The sequence below is a fragment of the Cetorhinus maximus genome, chromosome 7, assembly GCF_964194155.1.
Source record: "Cetorhinus maximus chromosome 7, sCetMax3.hap1.1, whole genome shotgun sequence".
Taxonomy (NCBI): domain Eukaryota; kingdom Metazoa; phylum Chordata; class Chondrichthyes; order Lamniformes; family Cetorhinidae; genus Cetorhinus; species Cetorhinus maximus.
This window is the reverse complement of record NC_135885.1, coordinates 147,286,393-147,304,186: the sequence shown is the minus strand read 5'-3', so window position 1 is coordinate 147,304,186 and position 17,794 is coordinate 147,286,393. Positions and strand designations below refer to the sequence as shown.

General features: G+C 44.0%; 1 long non-coding RNA gene across 1 annotated transcript in view; it reads right to left on the bottom strand.

The window, feature by feature from the left end:
- Positions 1–210: 210 nt before the first annotated feature.
- LOC144682514 (uncharacterized) overlaps positions 211–17,794 on the bottom strand; it is a 30,992-nt gene continuing 13,408 nt past the window's right edge. The window contains exons 2-3 of the long non-coding RNA XR_013577064.1: positions 8,662–8,817; positions 211–276 (exon numbers count right to left, since the gene is read on the bottom strand). This is a non-coding gene — a long non-coding RNA (uncharacterized LOC144682514). The remainder of the gene's footprint in view (positions 277–8,661; positions 8,818–17,794) is intronic.

The window sequence follows — 17,794 nt, the reverse complement described above, 5'->3', positions numbered from 1 at the left end:
AGTCCTGACTGTTCGGTTTCTGATGTCTTTATTTCAAGTAGAAAAATCAGGTCAGCCATGTAACCAGAAATGAAGATCTCCTGCTCCCTCTCTGGCTGAGGCTTGTTGATCCACTCCTGCTGTGACATCCTCTTCTCCAAGCCGCTGCTCGTCAGTCACATCTGACATCCTGCAATATCCCCAAACGACAATGAGAGCTCCCTCTCTCCAGCTCTCAGACTCCTGCTGTCACCATCTACCCCACTCCCAGTCCCGAATGGTGAGCAGTCTGAACATCTACAAAAGCAAACAAATAACAGGGTAACAGGGCAACTGTATAACAAGGTAAGAGTATAACCGGGCAACACTATAATATGGTAACTATAGTTATGTAGATTTTCCCAGCTGTGACTCTCTCTAGTGAGTCTACACTTCCCAATGTGACACTCTAATGGGTCCTCTCTTGTCCTGCTGTTTTGATGAATCTGAAAGTATCATTCTGGGTTTATTTCCTCTAACCTGCTCAGTCAGAGAAGCCAGTGCCCCAGGAATTCTGATGTCTCGGCTTCACAGCTATGTTAATGCTGTGTTGTCACAGCAGTTGGGAGTTTGTTAGAGGCATGAAGCCAGTTTCATGCTGTTCAGGCATTGGTGATGTTTTCCTCACAATAGTTGCAGGTGATGAACTGTTCCCTCCAGTTGTGGGGTCAGGGGGGTAGTCAGTGTGCAGCAAGGGAGTGGAACAGAGGAACAGAGAAAGACATTGAGGCACTGGGGCATTAAGGTGAACGAATGTAAGGAGACATTTAAAATGAGACAGAAAAATAAAAACATACCTTCAGTAAACAGAAATCATGTCCTGACAACAACACTGAAGAGAAACTTTTAGTAAAAGTTCAATATCTCAGGTCTGTAGGATCATTATTAAAATCATCAAAATCCAAGTGTACAGGAGCTGAATCACATTAATTGAAAATCAACTTCAACAGCTGCACGAAACCCAATGTCTGATCTGCATCCACAGTAGCTCAAGCCCCTTTGGATAGAGTCCCTGGTTTCAAAGCTTGTCTCTTTTGAGACAGACCCTCATTGAAAAGGCAAATTGAGAAAGGAAACCAACTCTTCCAGTTTCCAAGGAAACTGAGACTGAAAGTGGGACTGGAAACCGATACTTCTGGGGAGACTGAGACCAGTTGAAACTATAGGCAGAATATTGCGCTCGTCGACCTGAATGAGCAGAACATGATGTGCGATATTTCGGTCGGCAGGTGTGCATGGGAATTGGCAGTTGCAGTTGGCCCGCCAACAATTCAGCAGCCTATTAAAGCCCTTAATGAACTAATTGAAAGAAAGGTTTTGCTGCCCAGTTGACCTTATGGCTGGCAGGCAGGCAAATTGGCCAGGCGGCCTTTGGAAGTTTTGCGAAACCTCATCCACGGCTGGGATGAGGTTTCAATCTGTGAATTAAAAAAATAAATAACATTTTTTCAGACTCATTTCTAACACGTCCTTGCTCATGTGACAGAGTCACATGAGGGGACATGTTTCTAACATTTTTCAATTCTTTATTTTTTTATTTTAAAAAGCTTCAACTCCCTGAGGCAGCTCTGTGCCCCAGGGAGGTTTTATTGTGCGCACCTGCCCTCCTCCTGTTCCCAACCCCCCTCCCCCCACACAGGCAGTGCTGAGCGCTGCAGCGCACATTTCATACTGGCTAGCTATTAATTGGCCAGCCAGCATGAAATCGCAGCCGGGACCCGATTGCGGGCAGCGATTGATTTTGGTGCCACTCCCGCCCACCCCCACCAAGCCTGCCCGAAAACCAGAAAATCCCGGCCTATAGAAAAGGACACAGAGCTCAGATGATGATCCCAGTGGTGCAGTACAGGCAGGTTAAAGAAGCTGGAGGATAGGCCAAGTTGCTGCAGCTGCTTTTGTTATTTGAGGGTATGATTTGTGGATGTAGACCATCCATCGTAAGTATAGTCGAAGTGGTTCTGCAGACGTGTACCATTGTTGAAGACTGTGCCCATGGGACTCGGGTTGGTTGTGTCCTGCTGTTGGCCGGGGATCAACCTAAATCCAGAAGAAGAGGAGCTGAAATTCTTCGTGAGGAATAGAGTGTTTTGAAGGATTTGTGATTGAGATTGATGACATATAATTGATTGGACTGCCAAGCCAATTTGTAAAATATATCTTACTTGTATTTGCCATTTAATGTGCAATTTAGAGTATAATATCGTCCACAATTTGCCTGTTAATTCACGTTTAACTTGTGTTGATTCTGGACTTTAGAGTATAGGTGGTAGTGTTTACTGTTTGTTTTGTTTGACTCTTGTATAATAAAAAAGATCTTTTGTTTAAACCGTGGAATATTGTGGCTTCATTCTTTCAGTAAATAACTAGGATTTTGAATTTTTTTTCAAAAATGTTACTGGTCTTGACTGAAATCATAACACCTTCAAATTTTAACATTCTGTAACAAATCACCGGATAAGAGCGTTATAAATCTTAAGAAATTTATTGACTATTATAGAAATCTTATGAAGAAATCTCCCATAGTAGTTTGTTGGCTGAACAACACAGGCTGACCTGTTATCTCTGGCAAGGAGATTGTAGCACAGACATTCCTAATAAGATTGTATCTCGTGACTCATACATAAACCAACACTCTGAGAAAAGGTTAAGAACAGACTCTCGAGAGCGGGAAAAAAATCACTTTGGATAGGAAAGAGTGGAGCAGCCTTCTTCAGACTGGGAAAGAGAGGTTCCAGCACCTTCCGACTGGGAAAGAGAGGTTCCAGCATCTTCCGACTAGGAAAGAGAGATTCCAGCACCTTCCGACTGGGAAAGAGAGATTCCAGCACCTTCCGACTGGGAAAGAGAGATTCCAGCACCTTCCGACTGGGAAAGAGAGGTTCCAGCACCTTCCGACTGGGAAAGAGAGGTTCCAGCACCTTCCGACTGGGAAAGAGAGGTTCCAGCACCTTCCGACTGGGAAAGAGAGGTTCCAGCACCTTCCGACTGGGAAAGAGAGGTTCCAGCACCTTCCGACTGGGAAAGAGAGGTTCCAGCACCTTCCGACTGGGAAAGAGAGGTTCCAGCACCTTCCGACTGGGAAAGAGAGATTCCAGCACCTTCCGACTGGGAAAGAGAGATTCCAGCACCTTCCGACTGGGAAAGAGAGATTCCAGCACCTTCAGACTGGGAAAGAGAGGTTCCAGCACCTTCCGACTGGGAAAGAGAGGTTCCAGCACCTTCCGACTGGGAAAGAGAGATTCCAGCACCTTCCGACTGGGAAAGAGAGATTCCAGCATCTTCCGACTGGGAAGGAGAGATTCCAGCATCTTCCGACTGGGAAAGAGAGATTCCAGCACCTTCCGACTGGGAAAGAAAGGTTCCAGTACCTGGTTAGTTCAAGGAGAAAGAACACAGAAGAGAAGTCTGCAAACAGACATGCAGTTGCTGCCTAAAAACAAAAAACTACTGCGGATGCTGGAAATCCAAAACAAAAACAGAATTACCTGGAAAAACTCAGCAGGTCTGGCAGCATCGATGGAGAAGAAAAAAGTTGACATTTCGAGTCCTCATGACCTCATGAGGACTCGAAACGTCAACTCTTTTCTTCTCCGTCGATGCTGCCAGACCTGCTGAGTTTTTCCAGGTAATTCTGTTTTTGTTACGAAGTTGCTGCCCATCCTCCACTCCCTACCCCCCACCCCCCGTAAGCCTTTTTAACCACTTTATCTACCTCTCTTGCTACCTTCAGGGATTTGTCATGCGCTTCAAGGATCCTATGCTCCTCTACTCCTCTTGTTAACCTACCAAGCATTTGATTTCTCTTGTCTAGTTTTCTCCCCCCAAATACATCACCTCACACTTCTCTGAATTGAATTCCATTTGCCACTTGTCTGCCCATCTGACCCGTCCATTGATCTCTTCCTGCAGTCTACAGCTTTCTTGCTCATTATCAACCACACAGCCAATTCTTGCATCAGCTTCAAACTTCTTAATCATATCCCCTACCTTTAGGTCCAAATCATTGATGGACAGCATGAACAGCAAGGGAGCCAGTACTGAGCCCTATGGAACCCCACTGGAAACAGTATCCCAGTCACAAAGACACCTGTCAACCATTATCCTTACCTTCCTGCCACTGAACTAATTTTGGATCCAACTTGCCACTTTTATTTCAATGCCCCAGGCTTTGACTTTTTTGCTCAGTCTGCAATGTAGGACCTTTTCAAAGGCCTTGTTAAAATCCATATAGATTACATCAAACATGCTACTCTCACAGATCCTCCTCAAAAAAATCCAATCATGTTAATCAGATACAATCTTCTCTTAAAAAGTCCATGCTGACTGTCTTTGAATAAAGTGTGGCTTTCTAAAATAATAATAGTGCCCCTCAGAATTTTGTTCCAATAATTTGCCCACCACTGAGATACAGCTGACTGGCTTATAAATAACCAGTCTATTCCTTTCTCCCTTTTTTAAACAATACTATAATGTTAGCAGTCCTTCAATTCTTTGGCACCATACCTGAAGCCAGAGAGGATTGGAAAATAATGGTAAAAGCCTCCACTGTTTCATCTCCTGCACCTCTTAAAATCTTCGGATATATCTCATCTAGGTCAGGTGACTTATTTACTTTCAAAAATGCTGAACACCTTAATATTTTCTCTCTCACTATGATTATCCTCTCTAATATTTCGCACTCCTTCTTAACTAGCGTCTGTTTCACCTCTTTCTGTGAAAGTGGATTCAAAAGGCTTCATTAAGAATCCTTCCCACATCTTTGCCTCAACATGTTACCTTTTTGGTCTCTAACAGCCCCTACTCGTTCCTTAGTTACCCTCTTGCTCTTTATGCACTCATTAAACAATTTTGGGCTTTCTTTGATTTACTTGTCGATGTTTTCTCATGTCCTCGCTTTGCTCTCGTAATTTTCTTTTTATTTCACTCCTGTATTTTCTATCCTCCTCTGGGTTTTTCTGCAGTATTGAGCTCTCAGTATTTGACATAAGCTTTCCTTTTTTGCCTTATCCTGCTCTGTACAGTCTTATACATCCAGTGGGGTCCAGATTTGAGAGCCCCATGTTTTTTTCAAAAACATATATTCGTTCTGAACCCTCTCTATCGCCTTGAAAATCTCCAATCGCTCTGACCTCGATTTACCTTCAAGTAGCTGTTTCCAGTCCACTTTAGCTAAATCACATTTCAGTTTAGTAAAATTAGTTCTTCCCCAATTTAAAACTTTCATTTCTGGTCTGTCTTCGTCCTTTTCCATAAATATGCTAAATTGAACTGAACTATGATCACTATCATCTGTTATGATCATGGACCAGACCCCCAAGTTCTTGGTATGAGCCGGTTAAGGGCCAGTAACTGTTTAAAGTAGCCAAAGTTTGCAATTCAAGACACTTGCTCAGTGAATAAAATCACAAGATTCCACAGGTTTTGAACAAACAAAAATAAACTTTACTATTCAAGGTCTGCAAAATTAAACATTTTACAACATCTATCTAATACTCTAATATTCAGGGTATTTACTATATCTATCTAATACTCTAATATTCAGGGTATTTACAATATCTATCTAATACTCTAATATTCAGGGTATTTACAATATCTATCTAATACTCTAATATTCAGGGTATTTACTATATCTATCTAATACTCTAATATTCAGGGTATTTACAATATCTATCTAATACTCTAATATTCAGGGTATTTACTATATCTATCTAATACTCTAATATTCAGGGTATTTACTATATCTATCTAATACTCTAATATTCAGGGTAAATACGATCTACATGTGAATTACAGACAAATTGTGGTCAAACACACCACACTGCACAATAAATGGCAGATGCGACCAAGACAGATTCCACGGATTTCTCAACAACCCAGCCTGATGTCAGTAAACACTGAGTCAATAATCTCGTTGAAACTCTGCCGCTCTCACGGGGGGGTTTCAGTCTTCACCTTCAAAGATCTGGCCTGAGGAATTGTCCCCAAACTTTGCTCCAACTCTGACAGTTTCCACGTTGGCCCACCTTGCAGGGTTTCAGTGTATTCTCGGAGACTCTGTTCCCCTGGATACCCAAGTCTGCACACCAGCGCCAACTCACTAGCACAACTTCAGATCTGTTACGAGCTCAAAGAGCATAGTGCTTCTTGTACAATGTCTTTATTAGAACTGAATGTAGCATGGCTGTCCCCAGCCTGTGCCTCATGGCAGAGGTCACATGACTACGGCAAGCCAGGTAGGACCTTTAGTACATGATTGCATTTCAATGCCAAACAGAACACTGCTGCTCCAAAGGGCTACCTTCTCCCCAGTGGCCTGTAGCATGGAGTCATCAACCTTCTGTTGCCTTTTTAGATCTTCAGGGCTTCTGCTGAGCCCTCATTACTTTAATTCTGTCAACCACAGCCCCTTTTTCTGCTTGGAGCCTCTTTCTTTGCTCCTCTTTTTCTTTCTTAACTGGGACCTCTTCTTGTCCCCTGTCTGGGACTTTTCTCAATTATGGAGCTCCACTCCCGGTCACATGATCCATTCTTCACGCCGTTTCTTTTTAATAATGCAGGCTCACTGGGCCCACCCTTGGCCTGAAGAAGTACAAAACGCTCGATTGCGCATGCGCCACCCACTCCCGGTCCACGCATGCGCAAAACTCCCACGGCCAGTCAGGGTTTGGAGTTCCCAGCCCCCGCTCGCCAATAACGTCAGTTTGGATCGTGTAACACATCAAAGTTCTCCCCATCTGATACCCCTTCCACCTGCTCAGATTAATTTCCTAAAACTAAGTCCAGAACCGCCCCTTCCCATGTTGGGTTTTCTAGATGTTTGCAAGAGAGATTCTCCTAAATGCACTTTAAGATATCTGCGTCTTCTATACTTTTTACACTGATTTTATCCCAGTCAATGTTAGGGTAGTTGACCATTACTGCCACTATTACTGCCCTATTGTTTTTGCACTTCTCAGGAATTTCCCTACCTATTTGCTCTTCTCTCTCCCTTTGACTGTTTGGCGTCTATAGTACACTCCCAGGAGTGTGAGTATCAACATCGTTGTTGTTTACTTCAACCCATGTGGCCCCATTTGATGCTCCTTCTTGCATTTTAACTCTCCTCAAAGCTGCGATTGGTTCTTTAACAAATATTGTGACACGCCCTCCTTTTTTAAATCCCCCCCCCCCATTTGTCTTAAAATGTTGTATCCAGGAATGTTGAACTTCTATTCCTGACCTTGTTTAAGACATGTTTCAGTAATAGCCATGCTATACTTGCCAGTAGCTACCTCTGCCCTCAGCTCTCCTGTCTTATTCTCTACTCTTCAGTATTTACCATCAAGCACTGTCAAACCCCTTTATTTCCTTTGCCATCCATTCTCACTCACTAATTTCTGCCTTCTATTTCCAGCTTTGCTTCTTTCCTGTTCTGAAAGAATCTTCAGCTCCTCATTCCCCTGCCAAGTCAGTTTAAAAGCTTTCCCTAAAGCACTAGCAGACCCCCCTGCAATGATATTGGTCCCGGACCTGTTAAAGGAGCAACCAGGTGCAGGTCCCATCTCCCCCAGAACCAAGCCCTGTGCCCCAGGAATCTAAAAGCCTCCCATTTGTACAATCTATCCAACCACATATTCACCTACATTATCTTCCTATTTCTATACTCACGTGGCACCGAGAGTAATCTGGAGATTACTATCTCTGAGGTCCTACTTATTAATTTATTTTCTAGCTACCTAAAATGTGCCTGTAGGACCTCACCCTTCTTCCACATACATCAATGGTACTGATATGGACCACAACCTCTGGCTGTTCACCCTTCCCTCTCAGAATATTCTGCAACCACTCAGTGACATCATTAACCCTAGCATCAGGGAGGCAACATACCATCCTGGAATCATGTCTGCCTGTCTGTTACCCTGATGATTGAATTCCCTATTATTATTGCTCTCCTAATCTTCCTCCCCCCTTGCTGCACAGTTAAGTTCCAATACTGCAATGGCATCTGCTCTGGCTATGTCCCCCAGAAGAACCATCACCCTTACCAGTATTCAGAGTTGAATAGTTAGAGAGTGAGATGCACCCAGGGGACTCCTGCACTACTTGCCTGGACCTCCTTTTCTGTCCAGCAGTCACTCATTCCCTTGCTGTTTGTGCATCCTTGAGCTGCAGGGTGACCACTTCCAGATCTGTGCTATGCACATAGCTCTCAGGCTCACACATGCATCGCAGTGCTTCCAACTGCTGTTCAAGCTCTGAAATCTGGAGCTGGAGCTCCTCCAGCTGATGATCAGGACATGAGAAGTGTTCTGGAGTTCCCACGTGGCACAGGATGTGCATTTGACGGAACTGAGTCACCCTGCAATTCCGCTAGTTATGACACCACTATCTAAACTTTCCAAAAAGAAAACTCAAGATTTATCCCTGATCTAACCTGCAAAAAAAAACACCCAACAGCTATTCACTAATCAGCTCCTACTCTTATGCTGACACTTTAGCTGTTTACACCTCTCTCCCTGATGCTTACACTCCCTTACCTCTTAGTCTATATTTGTATAATATTTTTTAGCTTCTAAGTTAGTTAATTGTTCAGCTAATACCAAAACACAAATGCTAATGACTACAAACACTAACCAATAAACTTTATATTTAAGTGTAACATACCTGGGCCACTCCGAACTCTCTGCTCACTGTGGCATCACTTTTTTGAGTATTTTGCTCTGTTCCTCTGGTGTTGCTCACTCTGCATCGGTGCCGCTAGTTCTGGCTTGCTGTTAAAATCTACTGTTCTGCTCACACCAGGAGTTAATAATTGTACATCTGTATAACACATAACAGTGCCACTGTATGAACATATAACATTATAATGGTGTAGCTGTATAATTATGTTACTGTCAAGTGGTGTAATTATTTAATTGTGTAGCTATATAGCAATGTAACTGGATAACAGTATTAGTGTACAGCTAGCTATATTACAAGTATTTGTATTGTCACAACTCACTGGGGATAGTGCGCTGTAATATCAGCTCCACTGGTCCCCGAGCCATGATAGATGTGAAAGGTTTGACCAAACCACCAGATTGACCCAATTCTACTGAACTGCTTAATTTAGGTTAACAGAATACGAGCACCAGGTTTGTAAACTTTATAAGTAGATAACTGTTTATTAAACAAATTGTCTGTAACCAGTGGCTGTTACGATCGCAGCTGAGGTTACCCCTGGACAAGCCTGATCTCAGAGTGGAACCCAGCTCGATAGATCCTAACTTTTATTTGTTTGTTTAGATACGTGGAGAGTAGCTACTGAACAGGATCACAGGGGTCAGCTGATGAACTTTTAATGAAAGAATAAAACATTTACTCAACAAGAAAAGATGAACTATATTACAATATTCCTTCACCCACAACTATACCTTTTCAGATTATACAGGTTTGTAAGGATAACACAAGTTATAAAAGCTATCTTATAGTCTAATGTACACAGTCCATGTAAATCTATGGCACCCTGTGGTCAGACACACCACACTCCCAAATCAAGTGACAGATGCCACTTCAACCAGATGTTATGGATCTCTCCTCCACTCCCCCCAGACGTTTGTCACACTGTGAGCTGACCAGTCTCACTGAATCCTTCACCCAAGACATTCCAATCTCCACTCTCCAAGAACTCGCATTGGAATCTTCTCCCAAACTGACACTTTTTCTCAGATGCCTTCCGCAAGGGTTCACCTCCAGAGTTTCAAACTCTGCCTCTGATGTTCCTCTTCCCTGGGTCACCACATGCATTCAAACCGTCTTCCGCACACTCTCTCTCTCACTGTCTCAGCTGTCGAGAGTACCACGGCTTCACATGTCCATAGCAAAGAGTTGCTTCAGCTGTCTCTTTGGTCCTTCTGGCCTCTTGCAAGCCGTTCTCGCTTTACGACTGCTTTTTGCAGCTTTTGTCTCTTTAAATCTAAAGCTTGAAGCCTTTCTCTCTGCCCCTCATTCTTAACTTCATTAACAGGACCTTTTCCAGTTTCCTGTCCTTCCTTTGACTCGAAGATCATCTTTGCGCTTTCTCTTCTTCCACTCCCCTGGACTTTTTGGGTTTTTCTTAGCTTGGGGCTTGCAATCTGCCCCCTTTTAGGTTGCTTCTGCTTCACAGCTGTCTTCAAATCAACTGAACTCAAACAACTTCCAAAACAAACTACTGTTTCTCCTCTTCTGTGTGCGTCTGTGGGAGGGGACTGCCTCTCTGTACCCCTATGCTAGGCAACAGTCTAATCGTTCTAGTCTTGTATGTTTACTTTCTCTTAAAGAGTTGTAAAACTCCTCATTAGAAATGCAAGCACCTTTCTAAAATGAAACTAAAACTCCATTTGACCGTTCTTAACACAGAGATACAGAAATACAAATTAAAATTAAACTTTAAAGCTAAAACTCATTCCTAACACCTACAAATACCGATATAACTTACTTAAACTATCTCTATTTCCTAACAGTAGCAAAGGAAAGAAATATGAACTGCTAATTTTTAACTCTATAACTTAAACTCTACCCCTTCTTAAACCCCTATACACAAACACACACACACATAAGACACACAAAACATGAATTTTAAGGGTGAGATAAAACAGTTCAATGGCACCAATCTGGAGCTAGATGGGTAGATGGGTTGACTTTGGTTGCTTTCTTCCAAATTCCTTGCAGGTTGTTGTGGTTGACATGAGGTGGTCTCCCAGCACTTGCAGTCTGTGGTTCTCTGGTTGAAACTTGCTTTTAATGTCTCCACTGGTGATTTTGCCCCTTTTCGTCCTGACTGGGGTTTCTCAAAGAAAGCAGGATACAATGATGTGACGAATAGCCAGTTAGCTACTGTGGCAGGATTACTGGAGTCTTACAAAACACTGGAGAGAGAGGTTTCAGGTCTTTCCTCTTTTCAGGCTGATCCACTGCACTATCCTCACACAGAGCCTGGCCACTTGGTCAGGAGCCAACCAAAGCGCCATTGATAGGCAGTTCCTTCTCAAACCAGGTCTCTTTTCCAGCACCATTCTGTCCAACATGGCACACACTGTTCCAGGAGATAGCAACATTGTAGATTTTCTTCTTCCTGCTCCAGTGAACATCTCTTTTAAACTGCAGCCATGGTAGTTTTTAAAGTCACGGTCCAAGAAAAAATAAAAATGTGCCCTTTAGAATATCAATGTATACATTTATAAGAGTGCTACTTTATAACAAGACATTTAATTTCCTCCTAAGAGATTGTGAATTACTTACTGTTCATCTGGAATAAAAGGAGAAAAACAGAAATTACTGTGTTTTCTTTGGGAAGGTGGTGATATATGATTCATCCAACCAAATTGGGTAAATTATACACAGTGTACACAGAGAGCAGTGTGTTATTACATTACTCAGAATGTACATATAAATCTAGATAGCTAGATCCCCAATTCTCTACCTGAAACCCAGGTTTATGAACCCAGGTCAATATATATGCTCTGCTCAGTAGTTTTTCCAAGTCCCTTTGCTGTAATGTTGATGACAAGAGCTGGATGAGTACACGCAATTGGTCCCTATTAGGTACCTTAACATCTAACACTGAAAGAATAGCCATAACTCCTGAATCACTCATGTGAAGCAAAGGACTTGACTGATTCTCAGTCAGCTTGAGCCAATGGAAGTGGTCTCCACTTTCCTTTGGCTGTTCGGCAGCTCAGCATCAAGTTGGTACATCACATCACAGCCAAGGCTGCTGACCTAGTGCATGGGAGGTCATGATTCAGTATGGTAATGCTCAGTAATGTGACCTGACCTGCAGAGGGGTTTGTCATCATTCTTCAAGAGCTCTCCCAATGGGTGAGGCTTCAAATTGGGGGTACTTGTTCTTAGAAGTTCATCCTGACTGTCAACGCTTTGCCAGAAATGATAACAGGAGCACAATAATCTACAGGCAAATCCTGGAAACATTAAGAGAGTGACCAAGAGAAGTAATTGCAATGGGAACAATGCTCTGCACTGCACAGCATTGCTTCCTATTGAGAAGAGCCCTGTTGCTATAGTCACAGCTAACACACCATATACCTTAAGGAGAAGGTAACAGAAGTGGAACCAGAGGTTTCCTGTGTAAGGAAATGAGCTAAGTAATTATGTAATTCACATAATTTGCAGAAACCTGTCATATGGAACAGCCGAGCACTTGGTGCATAGAATGATTTAAGACTGAGATGAGGAGGAATTTCTTCTCTCTGAGGATTATAAATCTTTGGAATTCTCTACCCCAGGGATATGGGGACAGTGTGGGAAAATGGCGTCAAGGTAGATGAGCAGCCAAGATCTTGACGGAGCAGGCTTACTCCTGTCCCAATTTCCTCCATTCCAATCAGTCCACACTGTAATGATTTAATTGCCAAAGGATATTTCATCTTTTCATTCCTAAATTTGACTGCAGAATTAAAATTGGTAAAACCCAAGCTATGGAAGAAATTGAATTTTAGTTGGTCACCATTGTAATTAAATACAGGCAGAGTCATATCTATAAACAAACAACACCAAAAACAACTGGCATTTATATAGCACTTTTAACTTGACAAAACATCCCAAGGTATTTCACAGGAGTTTTATAAAACAAAGTTTGATACTGAGCTACATAAGGCAGTATTAGGGCAGGTACCAAAAGCTTGGTCATAAACAAAGGAGTGTCTCAAAGACAGACAGAGACGTAAAGTGTTGGAGAGGTTTAGGGAGGGAATTCCAGGACTTAGGGCCCAGGTAATTGAAAGCATGATCACTAATGGTGAAAGCAATTCACATCAGGGATGCTCAGCAGGCTGGAACTAGAGGAGCAGAGATATCTCAGAGGGTTGTGGGACTGGAGGAGATTACAGGGATGGAAGGGGGAGGCCATGGAGGGATTTGAAAACAAGGATGAGAATTTTAAAATCAAGACTTTGCTTAAACAGGGACCAATGTATGTCAGCAAGCGCAGGGGTGATGGGTGAAAAGGTCTTGGCCTGAGTTAGAACGTGAGTTTAGATGAGCTCAACTTTCTGAAGGGTGGAACCTGGGCACTGGCCAGGCCTGCGTTGGAACAGGCACATCGTTGGTAACAAGGACATTAATGAGGGTTTTGGCGGCAGATAAACTGAGACAGGGACAGACATGAGGTGAGGTTAAGGAGGTGGAAATAGGTGGTCTTAGTGATGGTGCAAATGTGGTTGAAAGATCATTTTGGGGTCAAATATGACAACAGGTTTGTGAAGAGACTTGTTTAGCTAGTTGCCAGGAAGAGTGATGCAATCAGTAGCTTGGGAGTGGGGTTTGTAGTGGTGACTGAAGGCGATGGTTGTCCCAATATTTAGCCAGAGGAAATTACTGCTCATCCAGTGCTGGATGTCAGACAGTCTAACAATTTGGAGGCAGTGGAAAGTAAAGAGCTGTGGTGATGGGAGAGAGCTGGAAGTCATCAGCATTCACATGGAAACTAACAATGTGGTTGGAATATTTTAAGTACGGTTGGAACAGAGGAGATGGCAGGTGCATGCTGTGCCAGTCGCCTACTGACCTCTGCCACTGATATTTCACTAGCAGTGGAAGGGCCCAGGTATACCCTGGAAGCCTACTGCGGGTTCAGGAGGTGACCCTCCTGATCTGGAACCCTGTACCCCATGGAGAGCCCCCCAGCAAAGACCATCCTCACTTGAAGACCCCCTTCCCCTCTTACTTGACCCCTCCCTCACTGGCCCTGGTGAGCCCATCCACTCACCTATCTTCTGGGCTCCAGCGCTGCCCTTAGTCTCAGGCCTTTTGCAGTCCCAGCAATGGCCACCACTCCCAATGGTGCTCCTGGGACTGACGGAAGAGCTGCTGGCCCTCTGATTACATTGGGTGGTGGGGGTGAGGGGCAGAGCATAAACCACAGCCTCAGGATTTCCAGGACCAGCTGAAGCAGCCCGCACCACCACCACCCCCGCAGCACCCCCCACTCCCCACTGCCCACCACGACTGTCCAGCTGAGGGGAAGCACATAGTTGAAAAATTGGAGGATGTCAAAGATAGATCATGGGGGGTGGTTATCAGGAGTAATGATGTGGGAAAAGGAAGAGGAGATCCTGCGAGTGATTCTCTGGCTATAATGGAGGGAAGGTTGAGGGAAGGGCAGGATTGGCAGCTCAACGTTCCGGGATATAGAATCTTCAGGCGAGACAGGGGAGGGGGTAAAAGAGGAGGAGGCATTGCACTATTAGTTAAGGAGTCAGTTACTGCAGTAAGGAGAGATGATATCTTGGAGGGGACATCAAATGAAGCTTTGTGGGTAGAGCTTAGGAATAAAAAAGGGGCTGCCACATTGTTAGGTGTTTATTATAGACCCCCAGACAGTCAGCGGGAAATTGAGGAGCAAATATGTGCACAATTTGTGGAGGTGTGTAAAAACAATAACCATAGGGTAATTATATTAGGTGATTTCAACTTTCCCAACATTAATTGGGATAGACATAGTGTTAAGGGCTTGGATGGAGTGGATTTCTTGAAATGTGTACAGGAGAACTTATTAGGTCATTATGCAGAGGGTCCAACAAGGGACGGTGCAGTGCTGGACCTAATTCTGGGGAATGAAGCCGGACAGGTGGCTGGGGTGGTGGTGGGCGAGCATTTTAGTGATAGCGACCACAACATGGTACAGTTTAAGTTTGTTAAGGACAAAGAAAGAGACAAGTTGCAAAAAAATGTTTTGGATTGGGGGAGAGTGGATTTTAGTAAAATAAGGCAGGATCTGGCCAAGGTAGACTGGGAACAGCTACTTGTGGGGAAATCTACAGAGGAGCAGTGGGGGGTGTTCAAAAAGGAAATGGGAAGGGTACAGGCACAACGTGTTCCCTCTAGGGTGATAGGAAGGAGTAACAAGCCCAGAGAACCATGGATGACCAGAGGTATTCAGGATACGATGAGAAGGAAGAGAGAGGTTTTTAGCAGGTACAAGGGAAGCAAATCAGCAGAGGCATTAATGGAGTACAGAAAGTGCAGGGTGGTGCTTAAGAAAGCAATTAGGAGAGCAAAGAGCGGATATGAGAAAGCTCTGGCTGGTAAAAGTAGGGAAAATCCCAAGATATTCTATAAGTATATCAATGGGAAGAGGATAACCAGGGAAAGAGAGGGGCCCAGTAGGGACCAAGGGGGCAATCTATGGGTGGAACCAGAGGACATTGATAGAGTGTTAAACTAATACTTCACATCCGTCTTCACCCAAGAAAATGAGGAAGAAGCTCTCGAACTCGGGGAGAGAGGCTGCAATTAAGCAAATTGATATAGGGAGTGACAAGGTATTGGAGGTGTTGGCAGGCTTAAAAGTGGACAAATCTCCAGGTCCGGATGTTGTGTCCCAGACTGCTGAGGGAGGCAAGGGAGGAGATCGCAGGGGCTCTGACCCAAATTTTTAATTCCTCTCTGACCACAGGGAAGGTGCCAGAGGACTGGAGAACAGCTAATGTGGGTCCGCTATTTAAGAAGGGTTGTAGAGATAAGCCAGGGAACTACAGGCCAGTGAGTCTCACATCAGTGGTAGGGAAACTACTGGAGAAATTTTTGAAGGAGAGAATCTATCTCCATTTGGAGAGGCAAGGTTTGATCAGGGATAGTCAACATGGCTTTGTCAGAGGGAGGTCATGTCTAACAAATTTGATTGAATTTTTTGAGGAGGTGACCAGGTGTGAAGATGAGGGTAGTGCAGTTAATGTAGTTTATATGGATTTCAGCAAAGCCTTTGACAAGGTCCCACATGGGAGACTTATAAAGAAGGCAAAAGCACATGGGATACAGGGTAATTTGATAAGGTGGATTCAAAATTGGCTTAGTTGTAGGAGGCAGAGGGTGATGACAGAAGGATGCTTTAGTGACTGGAAGCCAGTGTCCAGTGGCGTACCACAGGGATCTGTGCTGGGTCCCCTATTATTTGTCATTTATATAAATGACATAGATGACTATGTGGGGGGTAGGATTAGTAAGTTTGCGGATGACACAAAGATTGGCAAGGTGGTTAACAGTGAGGTTGAGTGTTTTGGGCTACAGGAAGATATAGACGGGATGGTCAAATGGGCAGATAAGTGGCAGATGGAATTTAACCCTGAAAAGTGTGAGGTGATACACTTTGGAAGGAGTCATTTGACAAGGAAGTATTCAATAAATGGCATGGCACTAGGAAGTTCTGAAGAACAAAGGGACCTTGGTGTGTGTGTCCATAGATCTCTGAAGGTGGAGGAACATGTTAGTGGGGTGGTGAAAAAGGCATATGGGACACTTGCCTTTATCAATCGAGGCATAGATTACAAAAGTAGGGAGGCCATGTTGGAGTTGTATAGAACCTTGGTGAGGCCACAGCTGGAGTACTGTGTGCAGTTCTGGTCGCCACATTATAGGAAGGATGTGATTGCACTGGAGGGGGTGCAGAGGAGATTCACCAGGATGCTGCCTGGGATGAAACATTTAAGTTATGAAGAGAGGTTGGATAGACTTGGGTTGTTTTCGTTGGAGCAGAGAAGACTGAGGGGTGACCTGATCGAGGTGTACAAGATTATGAGGGGCATGGACAGGGTGGATAGGGAGCAGCTGTTCCCCTTAGTTGAAGGGTCAGTCACGAGGGGACATAAGTTCAAGGTGAGGGGCAGGAGGTTTAGGGGGGATGTGAGGAAAAACTTTTTTACCCAGAGGGTGGTGATGGTCTGGAATGCGCTGCCTGGGAGGGTGGTGGAGGTGGGTTGCCTCACATCCTTTAAAAAGTACCTGGATGAGCATTTGGAACGTCATAACATTCAAGGCTATGGGCCAAGTGCTGGTAAATGGGGTTAGGTAGGTAGGTCATGTGTTTCTCACGTGTCGGTGCAGACTCGATGGGCCGAAGGGCCTCTTCTGCACTCTGTGATTAGATGGATAAGAATAGGACCAGGAGAGAGCAGTCCCACCCAGCTGGAGAGTGGTAGAGAGGTTTTGGAGGAAGATGGTGTGGCCAACCATGTCAAAGGCTGCAGACAGGACAAGAAGGATGAAAAGGCATGGTTTATCTTTATCACACTCATATAGGATGTAATGACAGGAGCCATTCTGGTCCTGTGATAGAGCAGGGCCCCAGTCTGTTGCAGATCAAAACTGTGAAACAAACAGATTGGACTGTATGCACTGGGTGCAGTATAACTACAGTCAGTCTGGGGCTGTATGCCTCCTATACAGTATAAGTACAGTCTGTCTGGCACTGTAAATCCCAGGCTAACAAATAAATATTAATGAGGCTGTGTTAGATGGAAAGTTAATCAAATCTGTTGGATTTTTATTGTACATTTTGGATTTGAATCAGAGGCAGGCGCTTGTGTTTAAATATGAACAATACAGCAGGACTGGACACAATCTTCAAAACCACTGTTCCCAAATCACAGCCGTACAACCAGAGTCAGACAAACTCATGCAGCATCGCTTTGAAACTCCAGCAGCAAGAGACAGAGCCACTTAAAATTATTTCCTTCTTGTGCCAATCCAGGGGGTAATATTTTCAAATGTTGTCACCTTTGGATTAGAACGGATGGATCCTGTTCAGCAATGGTGAAGATGGTGTAGTTATGAGGATAAATTCACTAATACCTACAGCTCTAAGACAGATAGGACACAGTGACACTGAATCTTCAAGATATGTTCCCTTCAGGCCAGCTCCTGGCTGGATCAGTGAACTTACCCATGTGTTAACCTCCAGGCCCCAGGTCTAACAATAGTAAACCCATGGAAAGGAGGGATGCCTTCAATTGGGGGAAGGGATGACCGAAAATAAAACACT